At 47.6% G+C, this 18,542-nt stretch overlaps 9 non-coding genes across 9 annotated transcripts; all 9 read right to left on the bottom strand.

Annotated features, from left to right (window-relative positions):
- Nucleotides 1-5,703: 5,703 nt before the first annotated feature.
- On the bottom strand, nt 5,704-5,775 carry Trnat-agu (transfer RNA threonine (anticodon AGU)). Its single transcript has one exon. It is a non-coding gene; the product is annotated as a tRNA-Thr (tRNA).
- Nucleotides 5,776-7,216: 1,441 nt separating this feature from the next.
- Trnat-agu (transfer RNA threonine (anticodon AGU)) lies at nt 7,217-7,288 on the bottom strand. Its single transcript has one exon. It is a non-coding gene; the product is annotated as a tRNA-Thr (tRNA).
- A 1,454-nt stretch (nt 7,289-8,742) lies between these two features.
- Nucleotides 8,743-8,814, bottom strand: Trnat-agu (transfer RNA threonine (anticodon AGU)). The gene has a single exon. It is a non-coding gene; the product is annotated as a tRNA-Thr (tRNA).
- A 1,450-nt stretch (nt 8,815-10,264) lies between these two features.
- On the bottom strand, nt 10,265-10,336 carry Trnat-agu (transfer RNA threonine (anticodon AGU)). The gene has a single exon. It is a non-coding gene; the product is annotated as a tRNA-Thr (tRNA).
- Nucleotides 10,337-11,786: 1,450 nt separating this feature from the next.
- Nucleotides 11,787-11,858, bottom strand: Trnat-agu (transfer RNA threonine (anticodon AGU)). Its single transcript has one exon. It is a non-coding gene; the product is annotated as a tRNA-Thr (tRNA).
- Nucleotides 11,859-13,336: 1,478 nt separating this feature from the next.
- Trnat-agu (transfer RNA threonine (anticodon AGU)) lies at nt 13,337-13,408 on the bottom strand. Its single transcript has one exon. It is a non-coding gene; the product is annotated as a tRNA-Thr (tRNA).
- A 1,450-nt stretch (nt 13,409-14,858) lies between these two features.
- Nucleotides 14,859-14,930, bottom strand: Trnat-agu (transfer RNA threonine (anticodon AGU)). Its single transcript has one exon. It is a non-coding gene; the product is annotated as a tRNA-Thr (tRNA).
- A 1,430-nt stretch (nt 14,931-16,360) lies between these two features.
- On the bottom strand, nt 16,361-16,432 carry Trnat-agu (transfer RNA threonine (anticodon AGU)). Its single transcript has one exon. It is a non-coding gene; the product is annotated as a tRNA-Thr (tRNA).
- Nucleotides 16,433-17,879: 1,447 nt separating this feature from the next.
- Nucleotides 17,880-17,951, bottom strand: Trnat-agu (transfer RNA threonine (anticodon AGU)). The gene has a single exon. It is a non-coding gene; the product is annotated as a tRNA-Thr (tRNA).
- Nucleotides 17,952-18,542: the final 591 nt, after the last annotated feature.

The following is an 18,542-nucleotide window of genomic DNA, read 5'->3' as shown; positions in this document are numbered from 1 at the left end:
ACGGTGAGTTCAGGAGTGAGAGGGGCTGGTCGAGCCTTGCATTTCTGCGAGTATTTGGGGTGAGGGAGGTTACAGGTGTTGCAGGATGGAGGGGACTGCCGGAGGAAGTGCGCTTGCTTGCAGTGCGGGCAGACAGGGGCCTCGCGGCACTCAGATGTTAGGTGTGCATTATAGCGCAGTCACCTCTGGCATCGGATGGACTGGGGAGGGGAGCGGGATGGGTCAACCTTGTAGCGGCGGTTGAAGAGGAGGGCACCCTCCTTAAGGAGAAGGTCGAACGAAGGAGCGTGCTCAGCGAAAACCCGCATAAGGTGGCTGGGGCCGGCAGGGTTGTATATCCAGCGAACGGCACGAACATTGATGTAGGGATGCGCCTTCAGCTCTGCCAACACCTCCTCCTCCGTGATCGTCGGACTAAGCCGAGTGATCAAGGCGGTGAAGGTTGGCAGGAACGCGGGGGTTGGGGTTGACGGGAAGAGGAAGGGGAAGGAGCAGGGGCGAGAGAGGTATTGGGGCCGAAGCGAGTAATGGGGATGCTTGATAGGATGTCGGTGTGGAGGGTGGGGCTAGAGGAGGTGATAAGTACGGAGTCACTACGGGGGGTGAGAAGGGAGATAGGGGCGCCAGGAAAGTTTTGGCAGAGGAGCAAGGTGAGGTTGTGGGCCTCCAGGAGAGAGGGATCCGGATGGGAAAGGAGGTATCTGTAGGAGGGTGTGGTAGAGGTGGCAGTAGAAGGGGCGGGCCGGGAGACATCCATGCCTGGGTCTTGGAAGGTTTGACCTTGAGCAACCACTGGTTACACCAAGAGGTGAACCGGTCAAGATGGGATTGGAGAAGGTGCTGGGAGCGTTGCAGGGTGGGGGTGAGGGCAAGGAAGGAGGTGTCATCGGCGTACTGGAGAAGGTGAAGGGGGAGTGCAGGTGGAGGCATTTCCGCCTTATAAAGAAGGTAAAGAAGAGGGGAAAGGACGGAGCCTTGGGGCACACCGGCAGAGGGGTAGAAGGTGTAGGAATCCGTGTTGTGGATGGTGACATAGGAAGGACGGTGGGAAATGAAGGAGGCGACCAGACGGACGTAGTTGATGGGAAGGGCAAAGGTTTGGAGCTTGAAGAGGAGACCAGAATGCCATACACGGTCATATGCGCGTTCAAGGTCGAGGGAGAGGAAGATGGCAGAGTGACAGGAGTTGAGTTGTTCTGAGAGGAGGTGAGTGAGGTGAAGGGGAAGGTCATCGGCAGAGATGGATGGCCGGAAGCCACATTGGGTGGAGGGAAGGAAGCGGTGCTGGTGGAGGTGCTGGTGGATACGGCGGGTAAGAATGGATTACAGGACCTTGCTGAAGACCGAGGTAAGGCTTATAGGACGGTAGGAGGAGACAGCGGAAGGAGGTTTATCAGGTTTGAGGAACATTAGGATCCGGGAGGTTTTCCACACGTCGGGGTAGAAGCCGGTGGACAAGACCACATTGTACAGTCTGGCCAGGGTGGAGAGGAAGGAGGCGGGAGCCTCACGGAGATGACGGTAAGTAACACGGTCGTGACAAGGAGCGGTGTTGCGTTTGGTGTGGAGTATAGCTAGGATGTCTTGAGTAGTGATAGGGGTATTGAGTTCAGTGTGTGTAATGTTGTCCAAGTATTGGAAGCCAGGAGGGACAGAGGTGTCAGTTCGATCGCGGACATCGGGCAAGAGGGAATAATCGAACGGGGGATCGTCAGGGACGGTAAAGATATCCGTGAGGTAGGAGGCAAAATGGTTGGCCTTAGTAAGGTTGTCAGAAAAGGGACGGTCATTATGGAGGAGAGGATAGTAAGAGGGGGGTTTAGATCCGGTAAGGCGGCGGAAGGCAGACCAGTACTTGGACGAGTTAAGAGGTAGGGTAGCATTAAGACGGGTGCATGTCTGCCGTCAGTCCCGGCGTTTCTTAGCCGCGAGCAAGTTCTGGATGTGTCTCTGGAGTTGCCGGTGGCGTCGTAGTGTTGGCGTCGTAGTGTGTCCCGGTCACGCGTGTGAAGGAAGGCACGGTAAAGACGACGGGATTCTCGAAAGAGGAGAACTGCCTGTGGGGGTAAAGTGGGACGGTGCGGGTGGATAGCGATGTGGGCCTCCACGGCCTCAGACAAGGTCTGCTGGAGAAAGGACGCGGCATGGGTGATGTCATCAGGTTGGTGGTAGGTGAGGGGTGGCTACCTACTCGGGCAGTAAGTGTATCTCGTTAGGCATTCCAGTCGGCACGGGAGTATTCATGGGCATACTTGGGGGGGGGGGGGGGGGTCAAGGCGAGGGTTGGGACGGGGGCGACGACCGTCAGATATGGTAAGGAGGACAGGGAGATGGTCACTGCCAATAGGATCAAGGACGTCCACCGCTATGTGGCCAAGGAGGTTGAGGGAGGCCAGGACAACATCGGGAGTGGTATTGGATTCAGGGCGGGTGTGTTGGGGAAGAGGGAGGACATCTGCTTGGAGGGTGGCGAGGACCGATGCAACCGCTGTAGCTGGGCAGCGGAGCGACTATGGATGTTAAGGTCGGCGGCAATCACGTAGGAGGAAAATATGCTGTATCGCTTTGGCAAATGCTTTATTTGCACCTTTCGCCTTAATCACATCTGAGAGTAATTCTTATAAAACGTCTGACGCTAATTGTTCGTCATTCCAGACACTGTTTGGTATTCGGCCACGACGCGCCACTGATTTCCAAATTTCGTCTACCTAATGTGAGGATCGAACTCACAATCCCTGATTTACTAGACCGGTGCTCTGCCACTGAGTCAAAGAGGCGCGGCCTAGAGGTAGTTTTGCGTACTTCGTCCTTACGTTCGTCTGGATCACCAGACTTCAGCTGACAACACTTCATATTGCCAAGTAATAATTGCAGCTATGGCGACCCATTACTGCTTGGCTACAGATCTGACACGTAACCGATGTGCTCTCCAAACAACACCACTTGCATTTCAGAACATGTTTTTCACACATGTCTACAAAATTACCTTCACCTTCAGATACAGATTCCTTGCGACTGACGGAGACGTAGGCAAAGTTTAAAGTTGCTATTTCCATTACATCACGTTAATCAGAAAAACGGTAATTTATATCTGCAGCAGAACAAAATTCCATTCCGCCCATCGTGGGGCTCGAACCAACGACCAAGAGACTAAGAGCCTCTTGCTCTACCTACTGAGCTAGCTGCGCCTTCTCTGTGCATACGTACCTGTTAGCACGTCACACAGTACTCGTTTGGGTTGATTGGTCCCACACTGAATCTCTCCATGTTGCCTAATGTTTTCCTAACGTCACACCCGTCACGTAGTTCACTTTTATTTCATAATCATTTCTGAGAGGTAAAAGAATTGCATGACAACCTGCAGAGCTAGTTTCGTCAAAATTAACACACATAGTTGATGTGACTAATAAGATGAACTAGTTACTTTCCGACGTTGTTTTAGATGTGCAAGTGCCAGTCAAAAACACGCGGCGACGGCAATATGCAACCCAATTCGCTAGTTAACACCGGTCTTGTTGTGCGTGTTTCAAGCTCAAGAGCATCTCCAAGCAGAAAATGGTCAACAGCCACATTCACACGGTTTCGTACTGCTCAAGTGCTACACTAAAACGGTATGTTTCTTTTTCAGATCTGGAAAAACACGACCGTGAGAGGAATCAAACACGCAATCTTCGGATACGAAGTCCAAAGCCTTATCCATTAGGCCACAAGGTCACTGACAAACAAGTGGAACTTATATACGACTCATCTCAAAACGCTCACACCACTGAGGAGTTGTGCTTTCGTTCTACACAGACGCTGCCCCTTGCTCTTTCCCACCCATTTGATACATTCAACCTGCTACGAGACCTACCAAATATAGACCACGCACTTTGTGCATTCGGAAATGTAAGGCAGGGCGTCCCTCGCCGCATTTGCTACGATGGCCATTCGTTACTTCTGCAGAAGTGGCGGCGACGACGACGACGACGACGACGACGACGAAAGGCTCTGAGTTATGTGAGAAATACATCTATAAAATATATTTCAGACTGCCCCGTCCCACCTTATGCTGTACCGCTTTGGCAAATGCTTTATCTGCGCCATTCGCGATAATCACATCTGAGTGTAATTCTTAATAAAACGCATCTCGCTAATTGTTCTTCATCCCAGATACTGCTTGCTATAAGGCCACGACGCGCAACTGATATCCAAAATTCGTCTGCCTCCTGTGAGGATCGAGCTCACGACCCCTGGTTTACTAGAGAAGTGCTCTGCCACTGAGCTACAGAGGCGTGGCCTAGCGGTATTATTGCGTACTTCATCCTTACGGTCGTCTGGATCATCAGACTTCAGCTGACAACACTTCATATTACCGTCTAATATTTGCAGCTATGGCGACCCATTACTGCTTGGCTACACATCTGACACGTAAACGAAGTGCTCTCCAAATAACACGACTTGCATTTCAGAACATGTCTTTCACACATGTCTACAAAATCACCTTCACCTTCAAATACAGTTTCCTTGCGACTGACGGAGACGTAGGCAAAGTTGAAAGTTGCTATTTCCATTACATCACGTTAATCAGAAAAACGGTAAGTTACATCTGCAGAGGAACAAAATTCCGTTCCTCACCGCGTGGGGCTCGAACCCACGACCCTGGGATTAGGAGCCTTATGCTCTACCGACTGAGCTGGCCGCGCTGCCTCAGTGAGTATATGCCGGTTAGCACGACACTCAGTACTCGTTTGGATTGATTGGTCCCATACAGAACCTCTCCATGTTGCCTAATGTTTTCCTAACGTCACACTCGTCACGTAGTTCACTTTTATTTCATAATCATTTCTGAGAGGTAACAGAATTGCATGACAACCTGCAGAGCTAGTTTCGTCAAAATTAACACACATCCTTGATGTGACTCATAAGCCGAACGAGTTACTTTCAGACGTTATTTTAGATGTGCAAGTGCCAGTCAAAAACACGCGGCGACGGCAATATGCATACCAATTCGCTACTTAACACCGGTCTTGTTGTGCGTGTTTAAAGCTCAAGAGCATCTCCAAGCAGAAAATGGTCAACAGCCACATTCACACGGTTTCGTACTGCTCAAGTGCTACACTAAAACGGTATGTTTCTTTTTCAGATCTGGAAAAACACGACCGTGAGAGGAATCAAACACGCAATCTTCGGATACGAAGTCCGAAGCCTTATCTATTAGGCCACATGGTCACTGACAAACAAGTGGAACTTATATACGACTCATCTCAAAACGCTCACACCACTGAGGAGTTGTGTTTTCGTTCTACACAGACGCTGCCCCTTGCCCTTTCCCACCCATTTCATACATTCAACCTGCTACAAGACCTACCTAATATAGACTGGGAAACTAAACAACACACTTTGTGCATTCGGAAATGTAAGGCCGGGCGTCCCTCGCCGCATATGCTACGATAGCCATTTGCTACTTCTGCAGAAGTGGCGACGACGACGACGACGACCGCGGAAGGCTCTGAGATATGTGAGAAATACATCTATAAAATATATTTCAGACTGTCCCGTCCCACCTTATGCTGTACCGCTTTGGCAAATGCTTTATCTGCGCCATTCGCCTTAATCACATCTGAGAGTAATTCTTAATAAAACGCCTCTCGCTAATTGTTCGTCATCCCACATACTGTTTGCTATAAGGCCACGACGCGCAACTGATATCCAAAATTCGTGTGCCTCCTGTGAGGATCGAACTCACGACCCCTGGTTTACTAGACCAGTGCTCTGCCACTGAGCTAAAGAGGCGCGGCCTAGCGGTACTTTTGCGTACTTCATCCCCACGATCGTCTGGATCATCAGACTTCAGCTGACAACACTTCATATTACCGTCTAATATTTGCAGCCATGGCGACCCATTACTGCTTGGCTACACATCTGACACGTAAACGAAGAGCTCTCCAAATAACACCACTTGCATTTCAGAACATGTCTTTCACACATGTCTACAAAATCACCTTCACCTTCAAATACAGTTTCCTTGCGACTGACGGAGACGTAGGCAAAGTTTAAAGTTGCTATTTCCATTACATCACGTTAATCAGAAAAACGGTAAGTTACATCTGCAGAGGAACAAAATTCCGTTCAACCCCACGTAGAGCTCGAACCCAAGACCCTGGGATTAAGAGCCTTATGCTATACCGTCTGAGCTGGCCGCGCTGCCTCGGTGAGTATATGCCGGTTAGCACGTCACACAGTACTCGTTTGGGTTGATTGGTCCCATACAGAACCTCTCCATGTTGCCTAATGTTTTCCTAACGTCACACTCGTCACGTAGTTCACTTTTATTTCATAATCATTTCTGAGAGGTAACAGAATTGCATGACAACCTGCAGAGCTAGTTTCGTCAAAATTAACACACATACTTGATGTGACTCATAAGCCGAACGAGTTACTTTCAGACGTTATTTTAGATGTGCAAGTGCCAGTCAACACCACGCGGCGACGGCAATATGCAAACCAATTCGCTAGTTAACACCGGTCTTGTTGTGCGTGTTTCAAGCTCAAGAGAATCTCCAAGCAGAAAATGGTCAACAGCCACATTCACACGGTTTCGTACTGCTCAAGTGCTACACTAAAACGGTATGTTTCTTTTTCAGATCTGGAAAAACACGACCGTGAGAGGAATCAAACACGCAATCTTCGGATACGAAGTCCGAAGCCTCATCCATTAGGCCACACGGTCACTGACAAACAAGTGGAACTAATATACGACTCATCTCAAAACGCTCTCACCACTGAGGAGTTGTGTTTTCGTTCTACACAGACGCTGCCCCTTGCTCTTTCCCACCCATTTCATACATTCAACTTGCTACGAGACCTACCAAATATAGACTTCGAAACTAAACCACACACTTTGTGCATTCGGAAATGTAAGGCAGGGCGACCCTCGCAGCATTTGCTACGGTGGCCATTCGGTACTTCTGCAGAAGTGGCGGCGGCGGCGGCGGCGACGACGACGACGACTGTGTAAGGCTCTGAGATATGTGAGAAATATATCTATAAAATATATTTCAGACTGTCCCGTCCCACCTTATGCTGTACCGCTTTGGCAAATGCTTTATCTGCGCCATTCGCCTTAATCACATCTGAGAGTAATTCTTAATAAAACGCCTCTCGCTAATTGTTCGTCATCCCACATACTGTTTGCTATAAGGCCACGACGCGCAACTGATATCCAAAATTCGTCTGCCTCCTGTGAGGATCGAACTCACGACCCCTGGTTTACTAGACCAGTGCTCTGCCACTGAGCTAAAGAGGCGCGGCCTAGCGGTACTTTTGCGTACTTCATCCTTACGGTCGTCTGGATCATCAGACTTCAGCTGACAACACTTCATATTACCGTCTAATATTTGCAGCTATGGCGACCCATTACTGCTTGGCTACACATCTGACACGTAAACGAAGAGCTCTCCAAATAACACCACTTGCATTTCAGAACATGTCTTTCACACATGTCTACAAAATCACCTTCACCTTCAAATACAGTTTCCTTGCGACTGACGGAGACGTAGGCAAAGTTTAAAGTTGCTATTTCCATTACATCACGTTAATCAGAAAAACGGTAAGTTACATCTGCAGAGGAACAAAATTCCGTTCAACCCCACCTGGGGCTCGAACCCAAGACCCTGGGATTAAGAGCCTTATGCTCTACCGACTGAGCTGGCCGCGCTGCCTCGGTGAGTATATGCCGGTTAGCACGTCACACAGTACTCGTTTGGGTTGATTGGTCCCATACAGAACCTCTCCATGTTGCCTAATGTTTCCCTAACGTCACACTCGTCACGTAGTTCACTTTTATTTCATAATCATTTCTGAGAGGTAACAGAATTGCATGACAACCTGCAGAGCTAATTTCGTCAAAATTAACACACATACTTGATGTGACTCATAAGCCGAACGAGTTACTTTCAGACGTTATTTTAGATGTGCAAGTGCCAGTCAACACCACGCGGCGACGGCAATATGCAAACCAATTCGCTAGTTAACACTGGTCTTGTTGTGCGTGTTTCAAGCTCAAGAGCATCTCCAAGCAGAAAATGGTCAACAGCCACATTCACACGGTTTCGTACTGCTCAAGTGCTACACTAAAACGGTATGTTTCTTTTTCAGATCTGGGAAAACACGACCGTGAGAGGAATCAAACACGCAATCTTTGGATACGAAGTCCGAAGCCTTATCCATTAGGCCACACGGTCACTGACAAAACAAGTGGAACTAATATACGGCTCATCTCAAAACGCTCCCACCACTGAGGAGTTGTGTTTTCGTTCTACACAGACGCTGCCCCTTGCTCTTTCCCACCCATTTCATACATTCAACTTGCTACGAGACCTACCAAATATAGACTGGGAAACTAAACCACACACTTTGTGCATTCGGAAATGTAAGGCAGGGCGTCCCTCGCCGCATTTGCTACAGTGGCCATTCGGTACTTCTGCAGAAGTGGCGGCGGCGGCGACGACGACGACGACGACGACGACGACGACGACCGCGGAAGGCTCTGAGATATGTGAGAAATACATCTATAAAATATATTTCAGACTGTCCCGTCCCACCTTATGCTGTACCGCTTTGGCAAATGCTTTATCTGCGCCATTCGCCTTAATCACATCTGAGAGTAATTCTTAATAAAACGCCTCTCGCTAATTGTTCGTCATCCCACATACTGTTTGCTATAAGGCCACGACGCGCAACTGATATCCAAAATTCGTCTGCCTCCTGTGAGGATCGAACTCACGAACCCTGGTTTACTAGACCAGTGCTATGCCACTGAGCTAAAGAGGCGCGGCCTAGCGGTACTTTTGCGTACTTCATCCTTACGGTCGTCTGGATCATCAGACTTCAGCTGACAACACTTCATATTACTGTCTAATATTTGCAGCTATGGCGACCCATTACTGCTTGGCTACACATCTGACACGTAAAGGAAGTGCTCTCCAAATAACACCACTTGCATTTCAGAACATGTCTTTCACACATGTCTACAAAATCACCTTCACCTTCAAACACAGTTTCCTTGCGACTGACAGAGACGTAGGCAAAGTTTGAAGTTGCTATTTCCATTACATCACGTTAATCAGAAAAACGGTAAGTTACATCTGCAGAGGAACAAAATTCCGTTCCTCCCCACGTGGGGCTCGAACCCACGACCCTGGGATTAAGAGCCTTATGCTCTACCGACTGAGCTGGCCGCGCTGCCTCGGTGAGTATATGCCGGTTAGCACGTCACACAGTACTCGTTTGGGTTGATTGGTCCCATACAGTACCTCTCCATGTTGCCTAATGTTTTCCTAACGTCACACTCGTCACGTAGTTCACTTTTATTTCATGATCATTTCTGAGAGGTAACAGAATTGCATGACAACCTGCAGAGCTAGTTTCGTCAAAATTAACACACATACTTGATGTGACTCATAAGCCGAACGAGTTACTTTCAGACGTTATTTTAGATGTGCAAGTGCCAGTCAAAAACACGCGGCGACGGCAATATGCAAACCAATTCGCTAGTTAACACCGGTCTTGTTGTGCGTGTTTCAAGCTCAAGAGCATCTCCAAGCAGAAAATGGTTAACAGCAACATTCACACGGTTTCGTACTGCTCAAGTGCTACACTAAAACGGTATGTTTCTTTTTCAGATCTGGAAAATCACGACCGTGAGAGGAATCAAACACGCAATCTTCGGATACGAAGTCCGAAGCCTTATCTATTAGGCCACACGGTCACTGACAAACAAGTGGAACTTATATACGACTCATCTCGAAACGCTCACACCACTGAGAAGTTGTGTTTTCGTTCTACACAGACGCTGCCCCTTGCCCTTTCCCACCCATTTCATACATTCAACCTGCTACGAGACCTACCAAATATAGACTGGGAAACTAAACAACACACTTTGTGCATTCGGAAATGTAAGGCCGGGCGTCCCTCGCCGCATATGCGACGATAGCCATTTGCTACTTCTGCAGAAGTGGCGGCGGCGGCGACGACGACAACGACGACGACGAAGACGACCGCGGAAATCTCTGAGATATGTTAGGAATACATCTATAAAATATATTTCAGACTGTCCCGTCCCACCTTATGCTGTACCGCTTTGGCAAATGCTTTATCTGCGCCATTCGCCTTAATCACATCTGAGAGTAATTCTTAATAAAACGCCTCTCGCTAATTGTTCGTCATCCCACATACTGTTTGCTGTAAGGCCACGACGCGCAACTGATATCCAAAATTCGTCTGCCTCCTGTGAGGATCGAACTCACGACCCCTGGTTTACTAGACCAGTGCTCTGCCACTGAGCTAAAGAGGCGCGGCCTAGCGGTACTTTTGCGTACTTCATCCTTACGGTCGTCTGGATCATCAGACTTCAGCTGACAACACTTCATATTACCGTCTAATATTTGCAGCTATGGCGACCCATTACTGCTTGGCTACACATCTGACACGTAAACGAAGTGCTCTCCAAATAACACCACTTGCATTTCAGAACATGTCTTTCACACATGTCTACAAATTCACCTTCACCTTCAAATACAGTTTCCTTGCGACTGACGGAGACGTAGGCAAAGTTTAAAGTTGCTATTTCCATTACATCACGTTAATCAGAGAAACGGTAAGTTACATCTGCAGAGGAACAAAATTCCGTTCAACCCCACGTGGGGCTCGAACCCAAGACCCTGGGATTAAGAGCCTTATGCTCTACCGACTGAGCTGGCCGCGCTGCCTCGGTGAGTATATGCCGGTTAGCACGTCACACAGTACTCGTTTGGGTTGATTGGTCCCATACAGAACCTCTCCATGTTGCCTAATGATTTCCTAACGTCACACTCGTCACGTAGTTCACTTTTATTTCATAATCATTTCTGAGAGGTAACAGAATTGCATGACAATCTGCAGAGCTAGTTTCGTCAAAATTAACACACATACTTGATGTGACTCATAAGCCGAACGAGTTACTTTCAGACGTTATTTTAGATGTGCAAGTGCCAGTCAACACCACGCGGCGACGGCAATATGCAAACCAATTCGCTAGTTAACACTGGTCTTGTTGTGCGTGTTTCAAGCTCAAGAGCATCTCCAAGCAGAAAATCGTCAACAGCCACATTCACACGGTTTCGTACTGCTCAAGTGCTACACTAAAACGGTATGTTTCTTTTTCAGATCTGGAAAAACACGATCGTGAGAGGAATCAAACACGCAATCTTCGGATACGAAGTCCGAAGCCTTATCTATTAGGCCACACGGTCACTGACAAACAAGTGGAACTTATATACGACTCATCTCGAAACGCTCACACCACTGAGAAGTTGTGTTTTCGTTCTACACAGACGCTGCCCCTTGCCCTTTCCCACCCATTTCATACATTCAACCTGCTACGAGACCTACCAAATATAGACTGGGAAACTAAACAACACACTTTGTGCATTCGGAAATGTAAGGCCGGGCGTCCCTCGCCGCATATGCGACGATAGCCATTTGCTACTTCTGCAGAAGTGGCGGCGGCGGCGACGACGACAACGACGACGACGAAGACGACCGCGGAAATCTCTGAGATATGTTAGGAATACATCTATAAAATATATTTCAGACTGTCCCGTCCCACCTTATGCTGTACCGCTTTGGCAAATGCTTTATCTGCGCCATTCGCCTTAATCACATCTGAGAGTAATTCTTAATAAAACGCCTCTCGCTAATTGTTCGTCATCCCACATACTGTTTGCTGTAAGGCCACGACGCGCAACTGATATCCAAAATTCGTCTGCCTCCTGTGAGGATCGAACTCACGACCCCTGGTTTACTAGACCAGTGCTCTGCCACTGAGCTAAAGAGGCGCGGCCTAGCGGTACTTTTGCGTACTTCATCCTTACGGTCGTCTGGATCATCAGACTTCAGCTGACAACACTTCATATTACCGTCTAATATTTGCAGCTATGGCGACCCATTACTGCTTGGCTACACATCTGACACGTAAACGAAGTGCTCTCCAAATAACACCACTTGCATTTCAGAACATGTCTTTCACACATGTCTACAAATTCACCTTCACCTTCAAATACAGTTTCCTTGCGACTGACGGAGACGTAGGCAAAGTTTAAAGTTGCTATTTCCATTACATCACGTTAATCAGAGAAACGGTAAGTTACATCTGCAGAGGAACAAAATTCCGTTCAACCCCACGTGGGGCTCGAACCCAAGACCCTGGGATTAAGAGCCTTATGCTCTACCGACTGAGCTGGCCGCGCTGCCTCGGTGAGTATATGCCGGTTAGCACGTCACACAGTACTCGTTTGGGTTGATTGGTCCCATACAGAACCTCTCCATGTTGCCTAATGATTTCCTAACGTCACACTCGTCACGTAGTTCACTTTTATTTCATAATCATTTCTGAGAGGTAACAGAATTGCATGACAATCTGCAGAGCTAGTTTCGTCAAAATTAACACACATACTTGATGTGACTCATAAGCCGAACGAGTTACTTTCAGACGTTATTTTAGATGTGCAAGTGCCAGTCAACACCACGCGGCGACGGCAATATGCAAACCAATTCGCTAGTTAACACTGGTCTTGTTGTGCGTGTTTCAAGCTCAAGAGCATCTCCAAGCAGAAAATGGTCAACAGCCACATTCACACGGTTTCGTACTGCTCAAGTGCTACACTAAAACGGTATGTTTCTTTTTCAGATCTGGAAAAACACGATCGTGAGAGGAATCAAACACGCAATCTTTGGATACGAAGTCCGAAGCCTTATTCATTAGGCCACACGGTCACTGACAAAACAAGTGGAACTAATATACGACTCATCTCAAAACGCTCTCACCACTGAGGAGTTGTGTTTTCGTTCTACACAGACGCTGCCCCTTGCTCTTTCCCACCCATTTCATACATTCAACTTGCTACGAGACCTACCAAATATAGACTGGGAAACTAAACCACACACTTTGTGCATTCGGAAATGTAAGGCAGGGCGTCCCTCGCCGCATTTGCTACGGTGGCCATTCGGTACTTCTGCAGAAGTGGCGGCGGCGGCGGCGACGACGACGACGACGACGACGACGACGACGACGACGACGACGACGACGACGACCGCGGAAGACTCTGAGATATGTGAGAAATACATCTATAAAATATATTTCAGACTGTCCCGTGCCACCTTATGCTGTACCGCTTTGGCAAATGCTTTATCTGCGCCATTCGCCTTAATCACATCTGAGAGTAATTCTTAATAAAACGCCTCTCGCTAATTGTTCGTCATCCCACATACTGTTTGCTATAAGGCCACGACGCGCAACTGATATCCAAAATTCGTCTGCCTCCTGTGAGGATCGAACTCACGAACCCTGGTTTACTAGACCAGTGCTATGCCACTGAGCTAAAGAGGCGCGGCCTAGCGGTACTTTTGCATACTTCATCCTTACGGTCGTCTGGATCATCAGACTTCAGCTGACAACACTTCATATTACTGTCTAATATTTGCAGCTATGGCGACCCATTACTGCTTGGCTACACATCTGACACGTAAAGGAAGTGCTCTCCAAATAACACCACTTGCATTTCAGAACATGTCTTTCACACATGTCTACAAAATCACCTTCACCTTCAAACACAGTTTCCTTGCGACTGACAGAGACGTAGGCAAAGTTTGAAGTTGCTATTTCCATTACATCACGTTAATCAGAAAAACGGTAAGTTAGATCTGCAGAGGAACAAAATTCCGTTCCTCCCCACGTGGGGCTCGAACCCACGACCCTGGGATTAAGAGCCTTATGTTCTACCGACTGAGCTGGCCGCGCTGCCTCGGTGAGTATATGCCGGTTAGCACGTCACACAGTACTCGTTTGGGTTGATTGGTCCCATACAGTACCTCTCCATGTTGCCTAATGTTTTCCTAACGTCACACTCGTCACGTAGTTCACTTTTATTTCATAATCATTTCTGAGAGGTAACAGAATTGCATGACAACCTGCGGAGCTAGTTTCGTCAAAATTAACAGACATACTTGATGTGACTCATAAGCCGAACGAGTTACTTTCAGACGTTATTTTAGATGTGCAAGTGCCAGTCAAAAACACGCGGCGACGGCAATATGCAAACCAATTCGCTAGTTAACACCGGTCTTGTTGTGCGTGTTTCAAGCTCAAGAGCATCTCCAAGCAGAAAACGGTTAACAGCAACATTCACACGGTTTCGTACTGCTCAAGTGCTACACTAAAACGGTATGTTTCTTTTTCAGATCTGGAAAAACACGACCGTGAGAGGAATCAAACACGCAATCTTCGGATACGAAGTGCGAAGCCTTATCTATTAGGCCACACGGTCACTGACAAACAAGTGGAACTTATATACGACTTATCTCGAAACGCTCACACCACTGAGAAGTTGTGTTTTCGTTCTACACAGACGCTGCCCCTTGCCCTTTCCCACCCATTTCATACATTCAACCTGCTACGAGACCTACCAAATATAGACTGGGAAACTAAACAACACACTTTGTGCATTCGGAAATGTAAGGCCGGGCGTCCCTCGCCGCATATGCTACGATAGCCATTTGCTACTTCTGCAGAAGTGGCGGCGGCGGCGACGACGACAACGACGACGACGAAGACGACCGCGGATATCTCTGAGATATGTTAGGAATACATCTATAAAATATATTTCAGACTGTCCCGTCCCACCTTATGCTGTACCGCTTTGGCAAATGCTTTATCTGCGCCATTCGCCTTAATCACATCTGAGAGTAATTCTTAATAAAACGCCTCTCGCTAATTGTTCGTCATCCCACATACTGTTTGCTGTAAGGCCACGACGCGCAACTGATATCCAAAATTCGTCTGCCTCCTGTGAGGATCGAACTCACGACCCCTGGTTTACTAGACCAGTGCTCAGCCAATGAGCTAAAGAGGCGCGGCCTAGCGGTACTTTTGCGTACTTCATCCCTACGGTCGTCTGGATCATCAGACTTCAGCTGACAACACTTCATATTACCGTCTAATATTTGCAGCTATGGCGACCCATTACTGCTTGGCTACACATCTGACACGTAAACGAAGAGCTCTCCAAATAACACCACTTGCATTTCAGAACATGTCTTTCACACATGTCTACAAAATCACCTTCTCCTTCAAATACAGTTTCCTTGCGACTGACGGAGACGTAGGCAAAGTTTAAAGTTGCTATTTCCATTACATCACGTTAATCAGAAAAACGGTAAGTTACATCTGCAGAGGAACAAAATTCCGTTCAACCCCACGTGGGGCTCGAACCCAAGACCCTGGGATTAAGAGCCTTATGCTCTACCGACTGAGCTGGCCGCGCTGCCTCGGTGAGTATATGCCGGTTAGCACGTCACACAGTACTCGTTTGGGTTGATTGGTCCCATACAGAACCTCTCCATGTTGCCTAATGATTTCCTAACGTCACACTCGTCACGTAGTTCACTTTTATTTCATAATCATTTCTGAGAGGTAACAGAATTGCATGACAACCTGCAGAGCTAGTTTCGTCAAAATTAACACACATACTTGATGTGACTCATAAGCCGAACGAGTTACTTTCAGACGTTATTTTAGATGTGCAAGTGCCAGTCAACACCACGCGGCGACGGCAATATGCAAACCAAATCGCTAGTTAACACTGGTCTTGTTGTGCGTGTTTCAAGCTCAAGAGCATCTCCAAGCAGAAAATGGTCAACAGCCACATTTACACGGTTTCGTACTGCTCAAGTGCTACACTAAAACGGTATGTTTCTTTTTCAGATCTGCGAAAACACGACCGTGAGAGGAATCAAACACGCAATCTTTGGATACGAAGTCCGAAGCCTTATCCATTAGGCCACACGGTCACTGACAAAACAAGTGGAACTAATATACGACTCATCTCAAAACGCTCCCACCACTGAGGAGTTGTGTTTTCGTTCTACACAGACGCTGCCCCTTGCTCTTTCCCACCCATTTCATACATTCAACTTGCTACGAGACCTACCAAATATAGACTGGGAAACTAAACCACACACTTTGTGCATTCGGAAATGTAAGGCAGGGCGTCCCTCGCCGCATTTGCTACGGTGGCCATTCGGTACTTCTGCAGAAGTGGCGGCGGCGACGACGACGACCGTGTAAGGCTCTGAGATATGTGAGAAATATATCTATAAAATATATTTCAGACTGTCCCGTCCCACCTTATGCTGTACCGCTTTGGCAAATGCTTTATCTGCGCCATTCGCCTTAATCACATCTGAGAGTAATTCTTAATAAAACGCCTCTCGCTAATTGTTCGTCATCCCATATACTGTTTGCTATAAGGCCACGACGCGCAACTGATATCCAAAATACGTCTGCCTCCTGTGAGGATCGAACTCACGACCCCTGGTTTACTAGACCAGTGCTCTGCCACTGAGCTAAAGAGGCGCGGCCTAGCGGTAGTTTTGCGTACTTCATCCTAACGGTCGTCTGGATCATCAGACTTCAGCTGACAACACTTCATATTACCGTCTAATATTTGCAGCTATGGCGACCCATTACTGCTTGGCTACACATCTGACACGTAAACGAAGTGCTCTCCAAATAACACCACTTGTATTTCAGAACATGTCTTTCACACATGTCTACAAAATCACCTTCACCTTCAAATACAGTTTCCTTGCGACTGACGGAGACGTAGGCAAAGTTTAAAGTTGCTATTTCCATTACATCACGTTAATCAGAAAAACGGTAAGTTACATCTGCAGAAGAACAAAATTCCGTCCATCCCCACGTGGGGCTCGAACCCACGACCCTGGGATTAAGGGCCTTATGCTCTACCGACTGAGCTGGCCGCGCTGCCTCGGTGAGTATATGCCGGTTAGCACGTCACACAGTACTCGTTTGGGTTGATTGGTCCCATACAGAACCTCTCCATGTTGCCTAATGTTTTCCTAACGTCACACTCGTCACGTAGTTCACTTTTATTTCACAATCATTTCTGAGAGGTAACAGAATTGCATGACAACCTGCAGAGCTAGTTTCGTCAAAATTAACACACATACTTGATGTGACTCATAAGCCGAACGAGTTACTTTCAGACGTTATTTTAGATGTGCAAGTGCCAGTCAAAAACACGCGGCGACGGCAATATGCAAACCAATTCGCTAGTTAACACTGGTCTTGTTGTGCGTGTTTCAAGCTCAAGAGCATCTCCAAGCAGAAAATGGTCAACAGCCACATTCACACGGTTTCGTACTGCTCAAGTGCTACACTAAAACGGTATGTTTCTTTTTCAGATCTGGAAAAACACGACCGTGAGGGGAATCAAACACGCAATCTTCGGGTACGAAGTCCGAAGCCTTATTCATTAGGCCACACGGTCACTGACAAACAAGTGGAACTTATATACGACTCATCTCAAAACGCTCACACCACTGAGGAGTTGTGTTTTCGTTCTACACAGACGCTGCCCCTTGCTCTTTCCCACCCATTTGATACATACAACCTGCTACGAGACCTACCAAATATAGACTGGGAAACTAAGCCACACACTTTGTGCATTCAGAAATGTAAGGCAGGGCGTCCCTCGCCGCATTTGCTACGATGGCCATTCGGTACTTCTGCAGAAGTGGCTGCGGCGGCGACGACAAAGACGACGACGACAACGACCGCGGAAGTCTCTGAGATATGTGAGGAATACATCTATAAAATATATTTCAGACTGTCCTGTCCCACCTTATGCTGTACCGCTTTGGCAAATGCTTTATCTGCGCCATTCGCCTTAATCACATCTGAGAGTAATTCTTAATAAAACGCCTCTCGCTAATTGTTCGTCATCCCACATACTGTTTGCTATAAGGCCACGACACGCAACTGATATCCAAAATTCGTCTGCCTCCTGTGAGGATCGAACTCACGACCCCTGGTTTACTAGACCATTGCTCTGCCACTGAGCTAAAGAGGCGCGGCCTAGCGGTACTTTTGCGTACTTCATCCTTACGGTCGTCTGGATCATCAGACTTCAGCTGACAACACTTCATATTACCGTCTAATATTTGCAGCTATGGCGACCCATTACTGCTTGGCTACACATCTGACACGTAAACGAAGTGCTCTCCAAATAACACCACTTGCATTTCAGAACATGTCTTTCACACATGTCTAAAAAATCACCTTCACCTTCAAATACAGTTTCCTTGCGACTGACGGAGACGTAGGCAAAGTTTAAAGTTGCTATTTCCATTACATCACGTTAATCAGAAAAACGGTAAGTTACATCTGCAGAGGAACAAAATTCCGTTCCTCCCCACGTGGGGCTCGAACCCACGACCCTGGGATTAAGAGCCTTATGCTCTACCGACTGAGCTGGCCGCGCTGCCTCGGTGAGTATGTGCCGGTTAGCACGTCACACAGTACTCGTTTGGGTTGATTGGTCCCATACAGAACCTCTCCATGTTGCCTAATGTTTTCCTAACGTCACACTCGTCACGTAGTTCACTTTTATTTCACAATCATTTCTGAGAGGTAACAGAATTGCATGACAACCTGCAGATCT

This window comes from Schistocerca gregaria, chromosome 4 (assembly GCF_023897955.1).
Source record: "Schistocerca gregaria isolate iqSchGreg1 chromosome 4, iqSchGreg1.2, whole genome shotgun sequence".
NCBI lineage: Eukaryota > Metazoa > Arthropoda > Insecta > Orthoptera > Acrididae > Schistocerca > Schistocerca gregaria.
Note: the sequence above shows the minus strand (reverse complement) of the source record. Positions and strands in the feature narration are given on the sequence as shown.